The following is a 22,614-nucleotide window of genomic DNA, read 5'->3' on the forward strand; positions in this document are numbered from 1 at the left end:
AAAAGGACTGTCCAGCTAATGGTGCTGAATGTTTCAAATGTGGTCAGATGGGACATTATGGCAAAATGTGCAGAAGCTTTAGAGGGAAAGGAAGGAGTGTCATGCGGGGAGTTGGCAACAGAAACTATCGCCAATATTTTAAACGTGCCACTTCAGGTGTGAGTGCTGTTGAAAATGATCCCAGATCGGATGATATAGTGGCCATATCTACTCAAATTGACGAGAAAGTGCAAATTCTGGCTTTTTCCTCTAAAGAAAAACGTATAGACTCATGGGTACCAATGGCCATTGATGGAATTGTCATACAAGTTATGGTAGATACTGGCTCCCCGTATACCATAGTTGATGAAGACACATTTCGGAAAGTTTAAAAAAAAAAAAACCTGAAGATTTGTATATCACTAAAGTCAAAGCCACAGGGTATCGGAAGTCTCCAATAGACATAGTAGGATACACCTGTGTCCAATTAACCTTTGAAGGGAGACAAACCTACTGCAAGTTGTATGTGGCTCGTGAAGGTTTTGCCATAGTAGGTTGGTGGGAACAAGCAGCCTTAAAAATTAGGATTCATCCGGGAGAGAGCAATCCCATTATGAGTGTCGTGGACAAATGTTGCGACTCTGATGCCACCCTAGTGAAAAGTTTTCCTGAAATATTTAATGACAGGATAGGTATGCTCAAAGGTTTCAAACATCGCATCATTCTGAAGAAAGGAACCATACCAGTTGTCCATAGAGTGAGAAATATACCGGTGGGCACTAGAGAACCGTTGAAGAAAGAATTGGAAAGGTTATGCTTTCATGATATAATTGAGCCAATTGAAAGCTCGGAATGGTTGTCTCCCATTGTGATAGTGCGAAAACCTAAGGGGGACATTCGAATGTGTGTTGATTTGAGGGATTTAAACAACAGAATATGGGTTGATCGGCACCCTTTACCTAACATAGGAGAGATGCTCTCAACAATGGAACCTGCCAAATACTTTACCACGCTTGATTTATCTTCTGCATATCATCAGATTGAGTTAGAGGAAGAATCTAGACATCTCACGGCCTTCATAACTCCGTTGGGTGCTTTTCAATTCAAGAGGATGCCATTTGGATTGGCATCTGCAGCTGCTGTTTTTCAAAGACTAATGCAAATCTTGTTTGAGGGCTTAAGTGGGGTATATTTTTTTCAGGATGATATTTTGATTTCAGCTATGTCGGAAGAAGATCATGATGCCAAACTTATTGGAGTTTTGCAAATATTACAACAGAAAGGACTCACATTAAGAATTGAAAAATGCAAAATAAAGAAAAGAGAAGTAACCTATTTGGGCCATTGTATCAATAGTGAAGGAATAAGACCCAAGGAGGGTCTGGTGGATACCATACTCAATTTACCTGAACCATCAAACAAAGACCAGTTGAGAAGCTTGTTGGGTTTAACGGAGTATTATTCCAAATATATTGATCACTACACGGACAGAACGAATGGAATGAGGAGTTTGATGAAAAAAGGGGTTAAATTTGAGTGGTCAGCTGAATGCAAAGGTGAATTGGATACCATCAAGACAATGATAAACAAAGCCCCTGCCTTGAAGATGTTTGACTGTAGGGCTAAATCCATCATATCAGTTGATGCCAGCAATGTAGGACTAGGAGGTGTATTAGAACAAATTCAACATGGACTAGCAGTGCCAATTGCTTTTGCTTCTAGATCTTTAAGAGATGCTGAAAAAAATTATTCCACTATAGAAAAAGAAGCTTTAGCAGTAATGTGGATCCTGGAACACTTCAAAGGTTTAATATGGGGGAGTCCCATTGAGATCAAGACTGACCATAAACCCTTGATTCACATCCTGAGTCCGAAAAATTCGCATTTGATGTCTCCTCGGATCAGAAGGTGGATTTTGATCATAATGCAATACAATGTGACTGTTAGCTTCACCCCAGGCAGAACTAACATGGTTGCTGACTGTTTTTCTCGTTTGCCGTGTACCTCGATAGATGAGGAGGCCAAAGAAGAAGAAGTGGAGATGGACAGTGTGATAGCACAAATACATCCTAGTTTTACCAAGGAAGATTGGATCCAAGCCAGCGGGATGGATGAAGAACAAGTGAAGTTAAGAAAAGCTATTAAAAGCGATTGGAAAGAAATAGATAATGGAGTTTCAGCTTGGCAGGATAAGAAGGATGAAATGTCTTGTGATGAAGTCTGTATATTTCGTGGAGATCGAATAGTTCCACCCTCGAGTTTGAGAGAGAGATAATGGAAATAGCACACGAAGGACATATAGGCAGAAACCTCACAAAAAGGAGAGTAAGAGAGACTTTTTGGTGGCCAAACATGTGGAGTGAAATTGAAAGTATTGTTAAGGAATGCTCTGCGTGTGCAGTTAGCGACAAAGGAAGGATCACCAGAGCCACACCCCTACAGCCTGTTTCCATACCGAATTCTGTTTGGACGAAATTGGCTAATGATATAGCAGGTCCGTATGAGATTTTGGAACCTCATAAAATTTATATTATTGTTTTGGTTGACTATACTTCAAAGTGGATAGAATGTGGTATCATGAGGAATCTGTGTCAGCCATGAAAGTCAAGAAATTTCTAGAAGAAATTTTTAACAGGGAAGGAGAGCCTTTAGAGCTAATATCAGATAATGGTGCACAATTCATGTCAATTGAGATACAAAAGTTTCTCAAAGAGCGAGCTATCAAACACAAGACCACGGCTTTGTATCATCCCATGGGGAATGGACTAGTGGAGAGAATGAATCGCTTCATTAAGGATACCATTCAATTGGCTATTGTAAACAATATGTCATGGAGAGAAACTCTCAAGGAAGCTATAATCACTTATAGATTCACGCCACATTCTACAACAGAGGAAGAACCATTCACCATGATGAGGGGAAGAGTTGCCAATAACAGGTTGAGGCCAGCTTGGTTGATATCAAATAAGACTAAAATTGTGGATATGCAAGCAGTCATTAGGAGAGTGAAGGATAAACAAGAGAAATACAAGAAATATTATGACAAAAAGAAAAGTGCAGTAGAGAGCAATACTAAAGTTGGAGATTGAAGCAGGTGGTCATGCGACGATATTGTCAGGTCCAATGAGAAAATAAAACGGATAATGGATGACAATGAAAGGATGGAAAGGAGAGGTGTCCAGGTGGAAGTCGAGCCATCATCATCCAAAATGGCATGCCATAGAGACAGCATAGATAATTATGACTCTGGAATGAAAACCAGGAAAAGGATACCACGTGTCAAGGAAGATTACATATATTATTATTAGCAAACATGTGACTTTACTGGAGCACTAACTAGTCAAGGAAGATTACATGCTCTGTATCCTTTCAAGTATTTACATTATTAATTAATGTTCTTGTTCTTTATCAAGTTGCCTATGTTACTGTTCATTTTTTTTATTGTTGAGAAGGGGAGATTTTATGATATTGTTAATTCTAGAACCCATACCTGGGTTCGGTGTGACGTCTCCTGGAACGCGGGATTCAGTTCTCGGGTGGAGAGACGTTGTGCCGAGGCCGGGGGGATCTCTCTTATCAATAAACGAATCGGAAAAGCAACCGATCCCGTATTCATTAATATATATTCGCATATCTTGATTGTAAACATAACATTGGGAAATATAAAAACGCATTTATCAGAGCGCAAGTGTCCGGATGTAAGCATATCGGCGTGCCTTTCGTAGTTTAAATTGCATAGCACCTCCTGGGCCACGTTTTCTTTCTCGGGCGCCGGGCGGAGGTGGAGTGTGGCCAAGCGCGCGCTTCCTGTCAGACGGTTCGCATGTGGGGATCTCTAATGGCGGCATTGACTTTTAATGGCTGAGCGAGCCCCTGCTCAGCGCGCGCTGATTTATTCCCTTCTCCTGACGGGGCCGGGTGATTAACTCTTGCTCGTCTCTCTCGTTTCAGAACATCCCTATCACCAGTGTCGGCTCTCATGATACCTGCACAGGCCGCGGCGGCGCGGAACCCGCCTCACCTTAAATCCTGGAAATGACTGAAATGGAAAGCTGAGCAAAGGAGGTAAGGAGTCACTTCCGTCTCAGATAACGTTTGTTCTCAATTTTTGTCTATTCTCAGATTGTGTGCCAATGTTGCCGTTGCAGTTTTCTCCGAGACCTCTGTGTATGAACTGAAATGCTGCATACATACATGAAGTCATAGTAAGCAGTTTTCACTGTAGACGCATGCCGTGCCGTGAGAGTTCTTTATAATATGACATTGTTTGGATAGTTCGAGGTTTAATGTGTTGGCCTACTCTCTATTCTTCATTCCTGTGTTTAACCTAACATCCAAATGCCTCTCAATGGTGCAAAATATGAAACAATAGGCCTGCTTTACAAAAGCGTTTTTACAATGGTGCAATTCCATATGGTAATGATAATGTGTATTTATAAAGCGCCTACACACAGGCAAGTGTTTCAAAGCACTTAAGGAGGATGGGAACATAGGGAATAAACAACAGTCCTTCACAGCCCTTGGAGAGTTTGTTTTTCGCTTGATGTAGCCTCAACTCGAGGGATGGTGTACAAGGATGGAGTGGCTGATTTCCATATTACAAAGGGATGTCTGCAGTAGCACTACTGGTAATGTACTGCCCTTTGCAGAACAGCCAATTATAATCTAATATAAATAATAATATAAACCTTCGATAATTAAGTCTGTGGTAATTACTGCTCAAATGAATTTCGGTCACCTTGAAGGAGTGACATCATGCATCGCCTTCCATTTAAAACACTGAAATAATCATGGGTGACAGTTGGAAGACTAGGATTAGACGAAATTCAAATATCTAAATAGGCCACCAAATGAGAATTAAAATGGACTCCTGTGAAGTGCCATTTTAGAATGATTGTTTGCCACGCTGCGGCAACTTTTACAAAGTATCTATTATAAATTGATAACTGGAAACCAGACATTGGGCCTCATTACATGGACGGCGGTAACCATGGCGCTATTACCGGCAGTGTTGCTGCCGGTATTTTACCGATTCCGCCTTGGTGAATGGGGGAATTACCGCCCCATTCCAAGGTTGGCGGGGCGGTAATTCCCCATTCACCAAGGCCCTTCCCCATTCCCATTTGAGCCCCCATAGGGCTCAATGGGAATGGGGAAGGAGCAAATAACGGTACCACTATTAGCGGTACCGTTATTTGCCCTGAAGTCCCTCAGCGGGTCCCTTCCTTAACGTGTGGTCTGGCCACACGTTAAGGACGGGACCCGCTGAGGGACCTCATAGTATGGCGCTAAGGGATTACCGGCAGCGGTGCCCTTACCGGTGCCGGTAATCCCTTAGCGCCATCCGTGTAATGAGGCCCATTGTTCATCTGAGTCTACTTCCTGTCTAAAAGTAAATGTACAGCCAGCCACTTTGTATCACCCCACTATACAGTAGAGACTATAACTCAATATTACTTTAATATCTGCATCCATCTGTAACACATCTCCAGAGAGAGAGAAGGAAATGGACCTAGACATGGCAGAAATATACCCTGCAGCCCTGTATGTTCGTACAGACAGGATGTAACCTCTGTTAAAAAAATACCAGACTTCAGGTCATCAACCCATACTTGTTGCTTTGTAAAAGTTGATTCAGAGTGGCAATGATTCATTAGCACCCGGGGCAGGGGGCACAGTCAATGATGTTCTGCAGATCGCAGGCTGAAATCTCTGATCTCAGCCCACATTCCACAGAACCCGCAAGCTGACTCCACTGCCACGGGCTGCCATCTTCCCACACCCGCGTTTTTTTCGTTCATTTACCAACCCCTCTCCCCTGCCCTACTTACCTTATTGTTGCAGAAAAGCTTCCCTCCTCCCTTTTCTGGCCGCAATGGTAATAGAAGCGGGGCTCTGCCTTCTGCAACCATAGCAGCCATTTTGGATCAGTATTTTCATTCATTGAATGGGACGCACACGGTGTCCCCGTTAAATTAATGAAATGGACTTTTTTTAGCACCCCGTATTACCGCTTTGGTAACCCGGGATGCTAATGGCGTTAACACTGTGTTCCAATGGCTGGAACAGGGGGGTAATGGCCCGGAGTCCTAGTTAACGGCCCCTGTTTCGCTCAGGCCATTAACTTGGGCTGCTGACCCATTACCCCCCTGTTCCAGCCCTTGGAACAGGGTGTTAACGTCATATGTTTAAATGAGCAGCTACAGAATTAAATGTGATGGTTCGTTTTCGCTGCTAAGTGGTATGATTACCTATGGTCTAATCTACCCTTGAAGGTGTCGCCTATGATTAACTCAGTATGTGAAATTAGATCTAATACACAATACCACCCCTCCAAGTCACTGGGAACCATTAGAACTGGTGGTAAAGGAAATAGCAAAACGCTTTATCACACAAAAATAAAAAACTGAAATTCAATGTACATGTTATAAAAATGATGACAAGCTGTGTAATACACAGACATATCCGTATTTGCAGAACAGCTCAGATTTCAGAAGGAATGGCTGAGAAATGAAGGACATGTGCTCATTGGCAGGAGACATTAACCCAAAACGACGACAAGGCGGGTGGTTAACAGCTTCAGCATAGCCCCGGTGCAGGTCTACAACTTGTTGAAATTCCATTCTAAGGTCTTCATTGAGAATTGTCATGAAGAGATCGTGGCTCTGTCTTCAACCTGACACACTGTTTCCAAGTGCTTAATGTTTATTTGGGATGTATTGCAATCAAAGAGGGTCAAAATAATAATCATGGTGAAGAATGTAAATTTAAAATAATCAGGATAGTTCCTCCTCTGATAAAGTACTCGTCCCAAAGTTATTGTCTTATGTTCTGGTAAGAGGAATGCCGACGTAAAGTTCTTCTCATTATTGGCCAACCATACTACCAAAAGAAAATTCAACAGTCCCAGGATTTAGATCCCACCCACAGAAATCCATGGCTGATTTGAGTCTGTGTTGTTTTTTCCGACCCTCTTGCTCTCCTTCTCCAGCTTCTGCCAGCTGGAGTCTTCTCCTTTTTACCTTCACAATAGGACTTGCTTCCAGTGGTCATATGATGTTGATGCCCAAATCTGAATGACAACTAGATTGGGTTTATAGACCACCAAACGTAGCCCCCAATGCCTCCCACTGGTCTTTAACTCATAGGCTGGTTCAGAGGGAGGGACTCCTAGGTGATGGGCTTTCTGACTGACACCCGGCTCCCCCTACTGACCATGCCTGCACTGCATGTATCCCTTACCTATTCCGCTCTTCTACTTCATAGTGTTGCTCCTCGACATGTGCTCGTACCTCCTCCCATCCATACTGATTCACCAGACAAGTAGTGTATCTGGCACACTGTCGCTCTTTGTCTGCTCAGGCTGCTTGTTCTCTCTCCCCTTCCTTTAGTGGTTCTTCTTCCACCAAGTCTATCAGTTATTCCTCTGTCTGATGTTTCTTTCCTCCCTCCTCACTCCGTATACCCTCCTTTTGGTATCTCCTTCACTCCCCTTGCTACCTTCGTCTTGTCTTCCACCTCCTGATATATCTCTTCTTTCGCCAGATGTAGCACCCCCCTTCTCTAGATGCTTCCGACCACCTCCCGATCTCTCACCACTTCCTCCTTTTCTCTCACCAGCTCTTCCCGTTCTCTGACCATCTCCTTCTTTTCTCTCTACACTACCTCCTCTTCTCACACTGCTCCATCCTGTTCTTTGCCACATTGTTCTGGTCTCTCATCACCTTCACCCCCTACTCTCCACTTCCTCTGCATCTAGTGGTTTCCCACTTTCACCCAGCCACATTTCCTTTTTAACCCACAGTGGCCTCTACTTGAGGTACCCCTGAGCCAACCTTTGCTGCTTGTCTCCAGCACACCCCTTCTCTCCACCTCTACTCTATCCAATCTCCTACAATAGTCTGACAACTTCTTCTCTCTCTATAGGGACTTGGCCTCTCTGCTTGGACTATGCCCACCTCAAAGCCCTTCAGGCATGGTGATAATTTGTTAAGGGATGAGATTGGTTTGCTTGAATTTGTGGGCAGCAATCACGTTCTGCGCTCCTCCCCCTTCTCACACAGCTCTGTAGACCAAAGACATAGCTGCAGACAGTGCAATCTTTATTTTGATTCTTGCGCATGCGCACTGTTGGTTCCTTCGAGTGGAGTAGGGTACTTTGCAAGACTTTGGAGTTCGCACATTCCAATGCTCACAAACTATTTTTCCCAGAGGCAGGTTTAGCAATCTTCAGATGGGTTAATGTTTGATCATGTATTCTCTATCCATATGGTGAGTTGCACCGGGTAGCGGTTCTTTGATCTCCCTGCCGCTCAAGACTTTGGCTACATTTCCTTGAGTCTCCTAAAGGGGCCACACACGTTTTGGTGCTCTGTGGAAAGTCTCTGCAATGGTACTGGGGAAGGCTGGGTGGGGACCAAGGGATCCTGTCTGCTTCACGCCGGGTCCTGAATCACTCATTGAGTGGCATTTCAAACCTCCTTGGTCACCACAGCCTCTCCTGTTAGGGCCAGGCATGGTAATTCATCACAGAATACTGAGTACTGATGGGGAAATCCTAGTAATGTGCATATAATTACACCTGTCTGCCCTACTTTAACATCATCTTCCATTAGGTGGTCCAGTGATTCACTACCATCCAGAACACCTTGACCAGGATGCTATACTTTTGGTGAAAACAGTAGTACCCAATGAAGCATTGTTATGGGATGCATGGCATGCTGAACATTCCTGGCACCATGAAATAATCCTGCAACCCTATTTCCTCCAAACTGTAACCACCATATTTATATCACATGGAACGGAAAGTAAATGTTAAATGTACAATTAATCTATGATGACAATTGCACCAATATTGATGCCAGCTTGAGGCTTCCAATATGAGCTTTATACACTTGCTGGTTCAAGTCATAGACAAAGACTGGGTGTGATCTTGAACTTCTGAACTCCCAGGACACATTCATAACAGCAGGTGTCTGTGAGATATGGCCCTAGTATGACATTGCAAAATGTATACACTTGCTGTCACACTTACATCAACTGGTTGCTGAAGATCTGGTTCACTTGCTTTTTTTTCTCTCTGGACTTGCTGACTTTACCACAGTATAATGTGTCACCAGTCTCTTTCTTGGTTATTGGGTGCCTAGGGTCTGTTTTCTGTCTCTGTGACAGAATGCCATCTGCCAGGGATTAAAAGCCTGAGCATTTTGATTTTTATCAATAGGATGACGCCCCCCCCCCTTTCGTGATGCTCCATGTTGAAAAGCATAGGGCAAGCATGTAATTCTGTTGAGCCTTTGTATCTGAAACACTTGTGTACTGGCGTGTTATAAATGCCATATTATATCATATCATATCATATTATATCCTATCATATTATATCATATCTATTGGCGCCTCCAAGATGTCTTGGGGTTTGCAATGTGGCAATGCAACATGACACGTGCATTTATGCAACAGACTGATTGAGCACAAATCTCCAACAGCCAAGATTTACCTTTAACCGTGGGCAATCCTGACACTTAATTACGTCAAAAAATTGTGTGCTCCCAGAACCTGGTGGCAGATGACAAATCAAATTTAAATATAAGCCATGTATTGTGATGATATGGTGGTCTCTGGTAATCTACAGTTATACTGAACAACACTCCTTGATGTCATTTTATTATCAGCATCGTTTCTAGTGACCCTCCTGCGGGCAGTTAAGCACCTAGAAGCCGGTCTTGATGTTGTTGTGACCAAATAAACAGCATTTAAAGGTATTTGAAGTGGGTGGTTCTGTTCTCCTGACTCACCTTAAAAGAAAGGAATCACTGACTAGTAATACACTACTCTTTACATTTTTAATAACACATCTTCAGCAAACTGATACTGCTGCTGAAATGATGGCCTATGCTCACCTGTCTTCAGACCCTGAGTGCCCCCTTTCATTTCATATTCTGTATCTTCTTTTACAGAGTAAGGTATCAGTGTTTTGATCAGAGTGTATTTATTGTTGGTTTAATTAAATTGATAAAATTAGATGTTCTTTTGCTTTGGTACTACAGTACTAGTGTTGTTTGGTCTGCTTCTGCTCTAGGTCACATCCTGTTATGTTATCAAATTTCTAAAGCGTACGTTCGCTGAATGCATCTCGGCGCTGATAAACCGACAAGAACTGACCTTTCCACCAAGCAACTAAAATAAAAGAGTTTTTAGGGTGCAACTGAACATAAAATGATTCTCTGTGACTCTAACTGCCCGTGGTAGAGCGTTCCACAGTTTAGCGGCCGCTTCTGAAATAGCGTGGCCACCAGTTCTAACTAACTTGTAGCGTGGTATCACAAGAAGACAGCCATGCTGCGAACGAAGGACCCGGGTAGGAATATAAAGCTGAAATTTAGCCTGGAAGTAATCTGCTCCATGTCCACACATGGCACAGTGAATGACACTGAGTGATTTGAACTCAATGCGTTTTATTACCGTGAGCCAGTGAACATTCCAGAGATAGGTGTAATATGGGTGCCATAAGGGGAACCAATAGTCACTCGGGCAGCCAATTTCTGAAGTCGCTGAAGGCACTTGATGAGATACAGAGGCTGGGCCAGGTACAAGGAATTGCAGTACTCAATGCGGCTCATTACCATTGAAGCCACAACCTGGGCATGAAGTGTGTGGGGAGGAGAGGTAAAACTCTCTGAAGTACCTTCAGCTGAAGATGTCCTCCCTGGCATGTGGCACCAATATGAGCCTCCATTGAGAGTGAAGAAGACAATTTCACTCCCAGATCCCTAACTACTGACACTGGGGTAGGAAACGGTCCAAGAGAGAGGGGTCAAAAAGAAGGGGCCCAGAGGGCAGCGGCAGATGTAGGACTAGCCACAAGAACCTCTGTCTTGTCCTCATTCAGTCTAAGCCAGTTGGAACCCATCCACCGCCCCACGGCCTCCAGGTAACTCCCAAACTAAGATGACGTGTCAGTGTGCAAAAGATTCAGCTGGACTAGAACCTGCCTGTCATCTGCATCTGAGTAGCACTGGAAGCTGTGGGAGTGAATGCGACCCACCAGCAGTTGCATATATACATAAAAAAGAATTGAGGGCAAGGCAGACCACTGGGGAACACCACAAGAGAGGGAGACAGGGTCCAAGCGGAAAGGAAAAAGAGATAGGGTGTGTGCCCTATCTAACAGAAAAGAGGATAACCACGCCAGTACCAGGCCAGAGAGACAAGCTAGGGCAAGGACATCCAGCAGGATGGAGTGGTCAACCTCCTCCTGAAGAGTGTAATCTGCCTTTGGGCCATGCTAACCTAAAGATGTGAAGGAGGTGTACCTATTGAGCTGTACCTGTCTCACCTTTATGATTAGAATCACAGCTGGTTTAGTAGTAGTGTGGGGCAGAGTAGTAGTTTCATCTAAAACGAGTAGTAGTTTTATCCACAACGCATACTCCTGCAGCAGCAGTCATTTCCTCACAGTTTCTGAAGATGTGATGTCCTAATCTCTCTGGCTTATTCCCATTGTACTCTGTTACTTCACTAGTGAATGCCATGTTACAAGTCTCTGTATCGCTAGCCTACTGCTTTGGGCTTTTGCCTGCCGCTTTTCACCTTTGTGTCCCCTCTCAGTAAGATTGGATTGTTATCCCTACCAATTAACAGTGCACTGTTTTGTCTCTCTTTTTCCCACCTGAGGCTTACGGATCAAGTCTTTTCTTTTTCACTCCTTCGGCTGACACTTAAATATTGGCCTCTGTATCGCAGGATGCAGTGTCTTACACATGTATTCTCACACTGGACTGCTGCTCTCTACACAAGCTCAGGGTTTCATAGTTCCTCTATTCCTTTGCTGATGCTTGGTGATTTGTCTTGGCATCCCAGAAGGCAGCACCTGGTTCCCCCATCCTTCCTCTCACCAGAAACTGTTCTTTCCCATGAGCCTAATGTCTCAAAACCACGCATGTGTCTTTATTTTGCCTATGCAGGCTTTCCTCTGTGTCTCACAAGGCTGTGTCTTGCTATTTATATACCTCAGTGAACTATTACGTTTTCAGTAAAGTCATGTAACAGATTCCGTACCGTGGCTTACATAACAGAAGGAAGAAGGAATATGCATGCTAAATGAGGGGAAGAAACAACAGGAATAAATAAAATGGAAGGAGAAGCAAGCAGGGAGGATAAAAGGGGATAGGCAAAACAAATGTCGCAGACCAAATTGTTGCTATATTCCAGTTCAGTCATCCATAAAATTCATAAAATTTACTCCACATCTCATCGTACTCTTCAATCATATCTTGCTTTTGCTAAACTATGCAAGTAATCATCACATGTAGGTTCGCCCTTGCCTTAACAAAGACACAGCATTTGTTTTATCTCTCTTTCTCTCCCACAACAATACAGTGTCTCAATGTGGAGTTGGACTCCCTTTCCAAAATGCAGCATCACTCCCTCTGGGTTATCTCCTAGTGTGTCTTTCTCTCCCAGCTGCTCCCCCCTCGGTTCCTCAGGCTGGGCTTCTTGCTGGTCTCAAAGGCGATCATCTCTTTGTGACATGCATGCTATTCCTTTAAGTTTGATTGCTCATTTCCCAGCTCAGCGGTCTTATGCTAATCCTCTTTTTCTGACATCCCCTATCTGTCTCTCTCCCGTCGCACCTCTCCTTTGAAAGGACAGTTTCCCAGGTCTTGGTGTCTCACACTCCAAGCACACATTTGCAAGCTCTCTTCAGGATTCTGCACTTTGCCTTAGGCTGATAAGTTTGGTCTTGCTTCTTTGGATGGGGTCGGTACCTCCTGAATTTCTCCTGTTGCTGCATGCTACAACTCTTGACCCACTTTCCGCCTTTCTAATAGGTTGCCGCTGGTGCAGTTCTCCTCACCCAAACATGTTGTCTGTGGTTTAGGTTCCTTTTCAAGCCATCTGGTCCCTCAGTGCCCCTCTCTCACTGCGTCTGCTTTCTGAGCCCCTTGGCTTCTCTTCTTCTGGTCACCACACACCAAACTGCAGACAGGCGAAGCGATCATCACCCTTTCACCTTCGGACTGCTCATAAGCCTGCGTTCTTGCCTGCAGTGCTGCGTGTCTCCTGTGATGGAAAGGGATGAGGCCTTCGACCTTAAGTAGTTTCTTTTCTTCCCTCCATGTCTTTGTTCTCAGTGTTATCTGTGACACTGTACCACAGCATATGAGTAAAACCCAGTTCTTTTGCAACATATGCAAACATGACTAGTGGACCTAGGTGCCAGAAAATAGCCAATGATCCATCGGCACAGTGGTAATAAGGGGCCATATCATCTGAAATGAACTAAAAGAAAACACTACATTTGTTTTCAGTGACATAAACAATAAGTTAATGAAACAACTCTCTTAATAACACAAGTTAGTTAACCAAGAAAGCAACTAAAAGTGGCCCGATATGTCCATCATGAGACGCAGTGCATCTTTTGTTTCCCTTCCTCTACATTTCTAGCTCCTCTTCTCCCTACTCCTTCAATTGCCAACCTCACTCCTCTCTTTTTCTGCTTCTGCGTCTTATCTGGATGTTCTCTTTCCCTCTTTCCTTTCTTTTTCTTCACATATTTCAAATGTTTCTTGATCCAGTCATTTCCACCTTTTCACTTAATATTCGTAAAATGTTCCCATTGCTTTCCTTTAATGCCACTAAATTACTTGTTTGCTTATTTCTGCTCTTATCCTCTCTTGTCTCCTCTACGGATCTGCCTTGTTGGTGGGCTTTCATGCCTGCCAGCTTGCTCCTCTGCGCTCAATCTTTATCTTGGAAAATCATACACTCTCATCTCCTCTATTCCCTCCTCACTCTGCTCCCTTTCCTGTCTCTCTCTTGAATCCTGTCTTCTTTTCATTTCCTCTCTATAGTTTTTTAATGCTTTCATGGTTTAGCCCCCCTGTCTTTCAACCTTAGTTGATTTTTGACTCTCCTTCATCTTCTTTGCATTCTCATTCCCAATTCCCTCTTGCTGTTCCTAAATCACCTTGTGCACAATCTTGCTGTCGTTTTTTTCTCTTTACTTACCTCCAAATGTTGGAACTCTTTACCCCTTCTTATCTGTTCCTCTGTCTCCATTGTACCTTTCCACGCCCTTCTGAAAACTAATTTTCATCTACTCCAGCTTAGTCATAATTGTGTGATCTTTATTTTGCCTTCTCTATTATTATAATGTTTTCCTTTGTACAGGACTTTGGTGAACATGCTCTATGAATAAATACATACAAATACTAATAATGTGAATGCAGGCCAAATGGACACAAATAGTTGTGCAATTAACAATGTATTTACCCCATATTTGAAACTGCTGCATCAACACAATGATTTAGGGACACGCTTTCAATGCCAAAAGTATGTTAACATGCACTGATAGAGTTGCTTTCAGACAACCACTGTTGGGAGAATCCCAATACGCAATTGTATTCATTGTATGTAGCTGCAATTGTATATCATGGAGGCTCAGTATTAACCTTGGATTTAGGAAATGAACACACACCACAAGGTTTGGTGTTGCGTTGATTTGCAAAGACTGAAATCCTTGATAAGATCATCAAATATTCTGCTCACAACATTGAAACCAATAGAATGGAAAGTAATTAATAGGGGACTGATTTAGGGGCAGGGAAATACAGTCTGGGATTCCATTGGGACCTGCATGTTTTCTGTGTTCACCTACAGTGCTGCTATTGAAGATTTTACGAATGCATCTCACCCGAGATCGAGTCCCCTTCCTGATTTCCTCCACTAATGACATGGTAGAAAAAAGTACAATTTGAATTGTTACATTTTTCTGTCATTCAGAGCAGGTGCATGCAAATGAGTACAAGTGAGGTGCATTGTGTTCTTTTGTGAAAGTCTTAACATATATTAGACCAACTGTTCTTTGCAGAAAGGTGAATATCACGCCTGTGATGAGTTCACTTTTATCCTGTTCTTGAAAAGTGCCTGAACATAGGGGAATTTCTGAAATAACGGGACATCTTGTTGGCTAGTGGGACACATGTGCTTTGTCCCTGTTTAATTTAGTAAACATTACATTATATTAAATTAAAAGTGTTTCCTATCTGTCTGTTTTCTTTAATTCCCTTTCAGGATTGTCATCTTGAAGTCTTTAAGATCACGTCCTGGGATGGAAACTTGTTCCCCAACCAGGATATCTGCATTCATGTGATTAATGATTTAGGAGTGCTTGTTCAATCATTCATTTATGTAATGACTCCCTTGTTTCACAAATATATAAAACTGAGGTGGGACATTCAATCAAATGCAAATCGTCATGAATATGTAGGGGAAAGAGGCCTCAATTTTCGATCTGTGGTTGATGTGTGGTGTGCTAATGTCTTTTGCTATGAGGCGTGCAGAGGTTTCACATTTTGTGTTTTTGGACGGGTGTATCCCATGTTCTTGTGTTAGGTTTGGAAGTCTGTTTGGACAATCATTTATTTCAAACTGTTACGGTGCCTGAGGGCTGGTGGTGGGGTTTCTGGGAAGATTTCTCTCGGCCATTCATTTTTCTGGATAATAGATTGGTGGGTTGTAGGTTTTGTGGCCGGGAGGATAACTCAGGGGCAACGCATTTGTTTTGGAAGCAAGACACTGCATAGCGACACAGGTTCGAATCTTGGTCTCATGCATAGTAACAGATCTCAGGTATTAAGCGCATTATAAAACAACAATCAGAATTATAAGTCTCCTGGTGGCTATAGCTATCAGCAGAGCTCAGGTCTTAGGGGCTGGGGGCTGCTCTATACTCCAGGATGGTAGCCCCTCAAGAGGTATATGGGGAATCTCATTTGACCATGCACTGAGTTCTGGTTGCTTAGCAGGGTACTCTCGCATAAAAACGACTAACACCACAATCCCCTTATCTCAAGGTCAGACCACTCGAACACAGACCTTGGCTCCTTGGGACCTGAATCTCTTTAAAGTTAAGATTAAGCAGAAGATTAAGCTGGAGACTTATAACCATGGCCATCAGGCAAGTTGCCTGTTTCCCTTTAACTGGAAAGAACATGTACCTGGACACCAACACTCTGTGGAAACAGCTCCAGTGCCTCCGGCAGGTTTGTCAGTTCCACAAAAGGTTCAAAGGACTTATGCTAGTCCGTAAACTCACAATCACAAACAAGAATTTTGGGTCCCACACGACGAATTAATCCTATACTGGACCTCATACTGTGGAAAGGCCAAATGCCATGACAATGATCAGACAAGGTCCAACATGACCTCAACATGTCCTGGGGAAAACTCCAAGACACCTCAGGAAACGTATGCACTGACATATTCAGCTCTTCCTGTTGGAGCCAGAGACTTCAGTGTTCAGGCACACAGGGTAGGTCAGACCAGCCTAATGGCAGCCACAATGAACATGCCCTACTTACTGCCTCTATCTCGTTAAGCAGGCTCCAGCTGGAGGCAGTAGGAAAGAGACAATTTGAACAAGTCACTCACGTAGCTAGAGGTGCCAGTCAATGGTCAGATAGCCAACCCTGGGGATGAGCACAGACCACATGAAAAGCCACGCCTGACATCCCTAGGTGTTGGTTGTTGGAGTAGAGGAAGTGCAGTGTTGGAGGAGGAGGAAGGTATAGAGTTGTTGGAAGGGAGTAAAGGCATGTTGGAGGACATTGGGAGACATCATGAGGTGGAGGCTAGAGAGCTGTTAGAGGGAGGTGGCCACTTAATGGAGGAGGTGGATGAAGATCAAAAGGAGGGAGTTGGAGCATGCCTGGACTTGGTGAGTAAATATCAGCAGAATAAGGAGTACTGGAGGAGCAGAGGAGGAAAGATACCAAGAGGAAGAAGAAGGGAAGACAATCAAGGAGTGTGGATCAGTAGAGAAAGCAAAATGCCCTAACCCCTTAGTTGCCATGTGGCTGGGTCAATACTTACACTCTGTAGTCTGCTGATGCTGCTCGGCTGCTGCGTCCCCCAAACCTGCCCCTCCACCCTTCTGGTCTGCTGGACTACTCACGGGCCGCAGGCAGGATATTTCCCAGGCTGGCCCCTGACAGCCTTTACACGGGGTGCGCTTTCCCTGTTGTCTCAAAACCTGCCAGGCATCCTGCAGCACTCCTGGCACTGCAGCCGGAGAGTCGGCTCTGTGCTGGACTAGCATAGCCCAACCATCGGCTCAGCTACCAACTTGTTGGGGTAGTTCCCATGTATGCCAGAGGTAATCTCGGGGTCTGTCCGACTCCCAAGGGCCCAACACCCTTCCCCAGAATAGACGGTGGACTCAGCCAATGGAAAGTTAGAACTGTGGTTTATTACAAAAAACATTCAGGGATCATACAAGACAATCACGATTCTCCAATACATCTCAACTTTACAATGGGTGCTCCCCAGTTTTTATGCTGTTTGTCGTCATCACCTGGGCCCTTTCCAAAAAACCTATCCCCATCACTGATTTTGTGCTGAGAGTGGTCCCCCATATATACATCCCCAATAGAGGTTATTCTCCTAGCCCTTGCATGTCAGGTGCCAGACCTGCTTCATCCCCAGGAAACTATCTATTACATTGTTGCAGAGTAGTGGGCTTACAATTGACTCTTGCCCCTTGCCATCCACCCCTGGATTTCTGTCCCGTGATTGGTTGGAGCTGGTCTCCCCAGGCCTGGGACCCAATTCGGTACTCAGCCCTCTGTGCACCTCTTCAAGGTGATGTGAAATGACTATGTGTCTGAATTGTATCATGTAGCACCCCACCTTTACCTATGAGAGTGTGTCTCCACGTTGCAACACTTATTTTATCTCCCACCTGGCTTGCTGAGAACGGCTCATCTTCCCACCACTGTTGAATGCCCATTGTCTAGTTCGGCTGCATCACGTGGTTGTGGACCACACAATTGAACTCTTGTGTCAGCATTTATGAGGATTTATTCCATTTTCCTGCTGGTCCTCTTGTCGTCTGGAGTTTTGAATGTGGCTGTTTATCTCTGACCTTGGCTGTGAGCTTCGTGGAGCCTGAGCCTGCTCCTCTTGTCTCGTGTTCTGTGGCTTGAGTTATTCTCTATTTTTCCTTAGACTTATAACGTGATTTCTACATGCTCTTACTGTGCCATGTTACCTATAAATTAGTCATATGTGGTCCTACCAGGCTCCATATATACTACTGTAGTCCAATAGGGTTATTCTCCATAAACATCTGCAAGCTTGCTCAGTATCTCTCGTTGCCTTGCGTTTCTGCGTTACTGCATTGGGCTAATGAGAAAAATAATAAAATCTTTGACAGTATACATATGTATCTGCCCTATTTCTATAGAACTGTGTAAGCATGTTCTTTACATATGTGAGTGTGTGTTTGTGTAATGCTGTGCAGGGCTACTAGTATTCTTCATGACTAACGCTGCTGTGTCATGGTGTCTCTAGTGACGTCAGCATAGTCGCTTCTTGGGGCTCAATCGAGGCAGTCCATTTGGGTATTCCTATCCACAATCTCTGTTGTGTCCCCTGTTTCTTAAAGGATATGCACTGGATTAGGTCTGAATGGCTGACTGAGGGGATATCTTTCTATGTATGTGTCAGCCAATGGTGCACTTGAAGGTTGTCCGAAAAAGGATGAGTAGCTTCGAGCATTTCTGGGCCTTTCGCCCTGCCATGTTCATGGGAGTGATGAGGGGCATTCCTGGCACCCTCTCTTCAGGCATTTGAGACAAGCCCTGAACAGGTGGTTGAAGCAGATATGGGGCTTATCACTGCAGTGGTCGAGTCCTAAATCACTAGAAGACCAGCCCTGGTTTCATCCGTGTAGAAGGCAAATTGGGCATTGCTCAAAAAAGTTGATGACCAGCCTGCTCCTCGTTAGTAGTGAAGAATACACTTTGTTATCTGACAATTTGTCATCCAAGTTTGGATCACCATGTGGCTTTCCCATTAGAAGCACCATTCTTGATAATTCATTGCTGGATAGTAAAGTTTCACAGAGAATCAGCATGCTAGAGTACCAAAGGAATAGAGCTGAAGAGTTACTTTCAGGGTTCTCAGCTATACTGCCTGGCCCTCCTCCCTCCATATAGCAAACATTTTGTTATATTGCATAGTTTGATGTCAATCTCCATCGATTTCCTAAGGGTCCCAAAGAACAAGGCTTTTACTGTCTCCCTAAACTTGCTGTCACCCGTTAGTTATCCCTTGAAATGTGTAAGGTCCTTAACTGCTGGTCCCCACACTAGGACTCTTGCAGACCTGACTGGCTGTTATCTGTTCAGTGTTCTTCTCAGATTTGAAAGAGTGGTGGCAGGTGGATTCTGAATCACACACTCCCCCTAAAATTGACTTCCCTTTATTGTGTGATGATGTTATTTACTCACCAAAGTTTAAGCTTGCAAGTGTTTGCGACTCCTAAAAAATTGAGCTGTACTCTGAATTTTTAAACATTGATTTATTTTCTGCCTTCGTCTGTCAAAAGGTTATGTGACAGTGTGCGCCCTCATCCATAACAAGGCGATTCAGTGCCAACCTGGTGCCAGATTACTGAAACTTTGCACCGGTGCAAGTGCAACGTTGCATGGTATAAGCACTAGTGAAAAGTTTTCCCTTCTACAAAAAAACATATAGCCATATTAAAAAAAAAACAATTGCACCATGACAAGTGCACTTTGCCATGGTATAAGCACTAAGGCAAACATTTCCCTCATCAGAGTATTGATGGTGCATGGTAAACATGCCCTAATGCCCCGTGTCAAGGATGTCAACTTGAGCCACACTGAGAAACAAAAAAGTTATGATCAAACACGAATGTGGTTGGTTATTGCATCGTAGAGCTCTGTCAGTATGGGGTTGATAAACCTATTTAGAAAATATCATTGCCCTATAAGGCAATGTCAATTGTCTGCATGGAGACAAAAAGTAAGCTTTCCAGCTAATTTGCATGCCCATGATGCATTGCAGTGTGTTCTGATCTGGAGATGAACTTCCAGTTATGGCTTCTTGGTGGTGACGTGTAATGTCTTATTAGCAGAAATGCCCCATTACATTCAGATTTTTAACACAGTGATAGGCAGAAGCTTAACTCCAACTGCATTTCTCCTGCAAGCTCAATAACCAACATTGGCCAGAGAAGAACTAATCAAATATTACTTCCCTGAAATGAGTGGCATGTCACATTTGACTTCACATAGTAATATTCAAAACTTTAAGGGCCATTTGCTCAGAATTGATAATGTATGCAATGACCTACCATACAATAAATGATGTCAAATTATATCACACAATGCAGCTGCAACTAAGTGGTTCTTATAGTGAAACTGACAGTAACACAACTGTCAGAAATTGAAGTAATTCACCTGTAAAGCATATTAGAACCAATGCTGAATGTTCTATCCGTTTTATGTTTGTCTACTGAAATTATATCTTGTAGTTTGTACGAGATACCTTTGACGATAATGCCTTAGTTTCAACATTCAGCTCCTGCAGTACCTCTTTGAGATCCCACTTTTGTCCAAGTTGATCCTGCCAACATTCTGCTGATGGACCACAAAAACAATCTGTGGACATTTTCTCCTCAAATATTTATTTATGTTCATGAAATTTACGAATCATCGATCTAGCTTCGGAAGACTGCAGAGTGTATTGTTTAGAGAGGAAAAGAAATGAGACAGACAAACTTGAGAAAGCACGGGCAGCACCAGAGACATCATTTAGGAGTCATCAGGGGTCGCAAATGTGACCCCTGCGGTCTCCCTTGCTACTCCTGTGGTCTCCTTTGCGACCCCTAAAAAAAATGTAGATACATTTTTTTTAAAATGCAAGGTCCTGGGTCGGGGCCAGCACCATGTGGCTCTTTGCTTCTTGAGTGGCTGACTTTCTTGTTCAGGCCTCTTAAAAAAAATAAAAAAAGAACAGGTGTTCCACAAGTCTAACACTTCCAGCAGTGACCTTACATAACAAAGAATAGGAATACCAAACATACTCTCTTTCTGGAATTCTATACAATAATTGCTAGACTCATTAACGGTTTATTTCAGGCACACTTCAGGGAGTGAGTCACTGATTTAGTCTGTTCTTAAACAACTCAACTCAGCCTTTCATCCATCTGAGGTCGACAAAAACACAGGCTGGGTTATATTGTATGTATATTTGTTCTATAAAAAGCGCTTAAGCGTAAGTGCTATATAATAACAGTTCATTATCATTTGGCCATGGACGTCTGCTTGCATTCACAGTAATTTGGTAATATGGGCCTATACACACTAATCTTAAAGATACATATGGCGATCCATTCTTGTTTAAAATGTATATCACATTATAGTGATATCGTAACCATATTTTTCATAGTGTACTTAAGAACAATACTATGTGATGCCACTTCCTGTTTTGTCAAGGGGTGAAAGGTTGTGTTCCATCACTTCCCTGTGATATCACCGCGGGGTGGGTTCAAATGACATCACTTCCTGTGATGTCATCAGAGGTCAAGGGTTGTGTGATGTCACTTCCGTTACCCCAGGCATTCTGATGAATGACGTCACTGGGCAGCACTCCAAGTCCATTGCACGAGCGTGGTAAGACGTTTTGGGGGCATAATAACGAGAGAATATTGGTGATTATTTGCATTGAGTTAGATGCGTTCATAAAAGGTGTGCCCTCATTGCGTTCATGCTAGAGAGGCTGCACCATACATCTCACCCCTGGATGTGCACCCTGCCTGTAAACCCCTCGGGACGTCCTTTATGTACAGCGCTCTACTGCGTCCCGGCTTGGCGCACACTTTATACATCTCATGCATACAGCTATAGAGCCATATTAGGAAACGGCTGCTGTTCCTGAGTCTCAATTGAACATATGTATTTTTCCTGTTTTGCATTATGCGCCTTAATTTGGCCTGGCTCTAGGTCGCTTTTTGACCGATGAAGGGTGCCTGTTTTTCAGTGAACGTTTTTTTAAATTTTGTCCTAACCATATTTTTCCATGATGCATCACAAGATGACACGGGCTGATGTGAGCAGCCAATAAAGAGTTATGTTTGTGGCTAAAATGTGGACAACATTATTTGATCATTTGGCGATACAGGCAGTGGAAATGAGGTGCTACCTTCAGTCGGATGGGAGTTAAATAGGCCCAATTGGTGCTGTAGAAACGGGATACGGCCAGGCATTTCAACATCCACTGTTATTTGACAGTGGTGGGAAAAGTAGGGACACTGGGATGCGGTAAGATCGACTTATAGACAATGCAAAGAGCCACAGCATTGCAGGTCTATAGCCCTATCATTTCACTGTAGAGTTGTTTCATACTAGAAGTCAAATTTCACAGGCTGCATCACGTGGTTGCCACCATCATATAAAGTGCCACTAACGCGGGCACATATCTGTTGCAGTGTTAAATGTATTGCCTTCGTTTTGATTGCCATTTTTATGAGCTTTTATACTCATGGAACGCTTAAATGTATTTTTTTTGCATTTGTATCCCGCACCAAGCCCTCAGGCATCAAGGTGCTTTTTTCTTGACCAATTAATTGCAAGGCGAAAGATGCAAACTCAGAAAAGTACATTACATAGTACATCTCAGGAATGGAAAGGATCAGGTGGAAAGGGGGACAGAGATTATGTAAATAGCAAGGTTTTTAGGGATTTTCAGAAAGTGCAAAAATAGGTTTCCACTCGCAGCGATGGCGGGAGTAGGTTCCACTGCTTGGTTGAAATGGTTGGGAAG

At 43.5% G+C, this 22,614-nt stretch overlaps 1 protein-coding gene across 7 annotated transcripts in view; it reads left to right on the forward strand.

Moving 5' to 3' along the window:
* Positions 1 to 22,614, forward strand: part of DLGAP1 (DLG associated protein 1) — a 2,039,252-nt gene that overhangs the window by 189,098 nt on the left and 1,827,540 nt on the right. For all 7 annotated transcript variants that reach the window (XM_069620841.1, XM_069620846.1, XM_069620840.1 and 4 more), the window contains exon 2: positions 3,931 to 4,044. The gene's annotated coding sequence lies outside the window, so the exon portion shown is untranslated. The remainder of the gene's footprint in view (positions 1 to 3,930; positions 4,045 to 22,614) is intronic.

The sequence above is a fragment of the Ambystoma mexicanum genome, chromosome 5q (assembly GCF_040938575.1).
Source record: "Ambystoma mexicanum isolate Mex_15411 chromosome 5q, UKY_AmexF1_1, whole genome shotgun sequence".
NCBI classification, from domain to species: Eukaryota; Metazoa; Chordata; class Amphibia; order Caudata; family Ambystomatidae; genus Ambystoma; species Ambystoma mexicanum.